Genomic DNA, 5,000 nt, shown 5'->3' on the forward strand with positions numbered 1-5,000 from the left:
TCTGTTTTATCCTTAATCCTATTAATCAGTACTCTACCATACACTTTTCCAACTACACTCAACAAACTAATACCTCTTGAATTACAACACTCATGCACATCTCCCTTACCCTTATATAGTGGTACAATACATGCACAAACCCAATCTACTGGTACCATTGACAACACAAAACACATATTAAACAATCTCACCAACCATTCAAGTACAGTCACACCCCCTTCCTTCAACATCTCAGCTTTCACACCGTCCATACCAGATGCTTTTCCTACTCTCGTTTCATCTAGTGCTCTCCTCACTTCCTCTATTGTTATCTCTCTCTCATTCTCATCTCCCATCACTGGCACCTCAACACCTGGAACAGCAATTATATCTGCCTCCCTATTATCCTCAACATTCAGCAACTTTCAAAATATTCCGCCCACCTTTTCCTTGCCTCCTCTCCTTTTAACAACCTTCCATTTCCATCTTTCACTGTCTCTTCAATTCTTGCGCCAGCCTTCCTTACTCTCTTCACTTCTTTCCAAAACTTCTTCTTATTCTCTTCATATGACTGACCCAATCCCTGACCCCACCTCAGGTCAGCTGCCCTCTTTGCCTCACGTACCTTGCGCTTTACTTCCACCTTTTTCTCTCTATATTTTTCATACTTCTCTATACTATTACTCTGCAGCCATTCTTCAAAAGCCCTCTTTTTCTCTTCCACTTTCACCTTCACTCCTTCATTCCACCATTCACTGCCCTTCCTCATGCTGCCTCCAACAACCTTCTTGCCACATACATCACTTGCAATCCCAACAAAATTTTCTTTTACTAACTTCCATTCCTCCTCTAAATTACCAGTTTCTCTTACTCTCACCTCATCATATGCCATTTTCAACCTTTCCTGATATTTACTTTTTACCCCCGGTTTTATTAGCTCTTCAATCCTCACTACCTCCCTTTTACATCCACCTACTCTATTCCCCCACTCTTTTGCTACAACTAATTTTCCTTCCACCAAAAAATGATCAGACATACCGTTAGCCATACCCCTAAACACGTGCACGTCTTTCAATCTTCCAAACATTCTTTTAGTTACCAACACATAATCCATTAATGCCCTTTCTACTACTCTTCCATTTGCCACTCTTACCCACGTATACTTATTCTTATCTTTCTTTTTAAAGAAGCTAGCACCTATTACCATCTCTTGTTCAACACACATGTCTACCAGTCTCTCACCACTCTCATTTTCACCTGGTACGCCATACTTACCAATGACACCTTCTACCTCTCCAGCGCCCACTCTAGCATTCAAGTCACCCATAACAACTACATAATTCCTTCTACCCAGTCCTTCTACACACCTAGTTAAATCATTCCAGAACTCATTCCGATCTTCTTCACTTTTCTCACTACCTGGCCCATACGCACTGACAAACGCCCAACATTCCCTACCCAACCTAACCCTTACCCACATTAACCTAGATGATATCTCCTTCCATTCCACTACTTTACCTGTCATCCATTCACTCAGCAATAACGCCACACCCTCTCTCGCTCTTCCCCTTTCAATCCCAGACACTCTACCAGACATTTCACCAAACATCACTTCACCCTTTCCTTTCATCTTTGTCTCACACAAGGCCAATACATCCATCCTTCTACTTCTAAACATACTTCCAATCTCACATCTTTTACTCTCTATCGTACTACATCCACGCACATTTAAACACCCCAAAACTAGAGTGCGGGGAGCAGTCACTCTCCCCCCAGCTCCATTATTTAAATACACATATACAATAAGTGGGGATACAATAACGTGGTGAAAGGGTTTGCGTATTCCTGATAAACAAAGCTCTACTAGTCAGGGTCGTCATTATTTTTCTAGCATTTATTATGAAATACACATTTACAATTTTAAAATTTATAACATATATACATCATAGTATATTTAAATAAATATTCTTTTATTTTACATATAGAGTATTTACAATTGAAATTTTTACTATTTATCTAAATATGTTTTTAAATAAAAAATATATCTAGCCGTGAATACTTTTTAATAGTTTTAAATTCTATTTTATTTACATTAAACGTATTTATTATTTTGCTTTTAATATATTTATGCAATTTCGTCTCAGTGCTTGAAAATCCTAAGTATCTTCCCATCCATAATATCCCTGCAATAAGATTACTAAGTTGGTTCACTATGAGCGAACATACGAAAATCTCCCACCATCACCAATCCGCACTGGCCACCGGGGTGATGAAAACTGGCCAAAACCCAGAATAGCAGACATGAATTGACATATTTGAGACCTTTGTCCTGCAGTGAACCAGAAACGGCTGCATACGTTGTTGTTGTTGTTAAATATATATATAGTGTATATATATACATATACATATATATATATATATATATATATATATATATATATATATATATATATAAATATATATATACATATATATGCTGAATATACAGTATATATATATATATATATATATATATATATATATATATATATATATATATATATATATATATACATATACATATATATATATACAGTATATATATACATATATATACAGTATATATATATATATATATATATATATATATATATATATATATATATATATATATATATATACACACATATATATATATATATATATATATATATATATATATATATATATATATATATATATATACTTAGTTTTTTGTACATAGCGAAGCTTATCAATCCGGTATGACTCTGTTCACCCAAGGAGTGAATTATGTACCTAATCGTTGGTCGGCCGTTGTGGGTCGCAAGTGGAGGAAGAAGAAAACTAAACACAAGTCTCTCTCTCTCTCTCTCTCTCTCTCTCTCTCTCTCTCTCTCTCTCTCTCTCTCTCTCTCTCTCTCTTTACAAAGCTTCAAAGTTTGAATAGTAGAATTAGGATGTTTCACCTGTATCATACAGTAGAGGTATAATAAAAGTCCACTCAGCTATGTTGATTAGGCTGTCATGAGTCTTTTTATAGTTTATATATGCCATATCTGTTTTTGACGTTGTTAATAGTTTTTATATGACATATCTGTTTTGACGTTGTTACTGTTTTAGAATGATTTATTAATAACTTGTTCTCATCATTTATATATTTCCTTATTTCCTTTCCTCACTGGGCTATTTTTCCCTGTTGGAGCCCTTGGGCTTATAGCATCTTGCTTTTCCAACTGGGGTTGTAGCTTGGCTAGTAATAATAATAATAATGATAATAATAATAATAAAAACAACAATAATAATAATAATAATAATAAAGGTACCAGTGACGATTGGGGTTAAATGTAATGGTATGGATCAAGCACTTTCACCCCTAAGAACGTTTGGTATTAACCCCCTCCATAAGTGATAGAAGTAGGTGTAAAAATTTAGAATGTATATATATATATACATATATATGTGTATATATATGTATATATATATATATATATATATATATATATATATATATATATATATATATATATATATGTGTGTGTGTGTGTGTGTGTGTGTGTGTGTGTGTGTGTGTGTGTGTGTATTTCAGCCACGGAAGGAAAAATGAAAAGACTTGATTGGAGTTAGTGCTTTCGTCCACCGGGGACGTCAACAGACTCAACAATGAGAATACATATCCAAAGACATCGTATTTATACAGGCGAAGGGGATCCAACAGCTGTCAATTTTTTAATGATTCCAGAAAAGTCAGATTTTAGATAAAAGGCTAACACCGGATTAAAGGAAAACAGACCAGATCTTAAGATTTAAATTTTGATCTTTGATACAGGAGAATAAAGAGGATTCAACAATATTCCTTTGAGTAAAGTCATTTACATGGATTATTTCACTCGTGTCTGACCATCCAATTTTATGACTTGATCTTAACCAGTGGGAGGCCAAGGCATTATTAAGAGAACCCCTAGAGACGGCCACCTTCTGCTGTTTTAATCTGACTGAAATATCTTTGGATGACATAGAATAAGTTACAATCTGAACAAGGAACACTATATAGTATATTATTATCATTTTCAGAGCTACAGTATTCTTAATTAACATGTTATTTTAATGTACAATTACCTTTAAGCACTACCCTATACTCCTTTTTTTTAATGAAGCGCATTTGCACTGACTCGCAGCGGTGCCCTTTAGCTCGGAAAAGTTTCCTGCTCTCTGATTGGTTAGAATTATCTTGTACAACCAATCAGCGATCAGGAAACTTTTCCGAGCTAAAAGGGCACCCCAGCGAGTCGGTGCAAATCTGCCTCACTAAAAAGAATTGACTATAGTATCTAGTTTTTTCAAAAGGGGTATAACATCTAAAAAAAACAATCATGAAATGGCAAACAAAGCATATTATCAATGGTTTCCTTTTTCTTCAACTGGACACTATAAAATGTTTTCTTAGCCTTATTCATACAGCTTTCTAGAAAATATTTGGGATAACAAAGATGAGTAGAAATTTCTTCAATTTTACTGAACTCATTCTTTACGTACCTTAAGGTACATGGAGGAAAAAACAGAATACTTTATATTTTTGGAGTGACCAGAGTAGAAATGTACATATGAAAAGTTATTGGTAGGCTTTCTATATATGAAAGACTTAAATTTAATCTATATTTTAACAGACATATCGGTAATGTTTATGTTTGCAAAATTTTTCATTTCTTTTATTATATAGAATGTCTCATCCAACGTGTTCATTTGCTATATGAATAGACAGAAGAGTTTCAAGCAAATCTTAGAACAAATATAAACGGCACGTACCCCTTTTCACTGCTGTGTCTTCCACTGTTATGTTCATTACATCATACTTTTTAAAGAGACGATAATCCTTTTAAAAGTTTAAAGGTTTAAAGGCCGCTCATGAATGACAGAGGCAAGGGACAGTCTCACTGCACTATCAAGCAGGACAATACCCTAGAGACTGATAATACATACATATGATCAGCCCCCAAGCCCAATCTCCACCCAAGCTAGGACCA

The sequence above is a fragment of the Palaemon carinicauda genome, chromosome 15 (genome assembly GCF_036898095.1).
Source record: "Palaemon carinicauda isolate YSFRI2023 chromosome 15, ASM3689809v2, whole genome shotgun sequence".
NCBI lineage: Eukaryota > Metazoa > Arthropoda > Malacostraca > Decapoda > Palaemonidae > Palaemon > Palaemon carinicauda.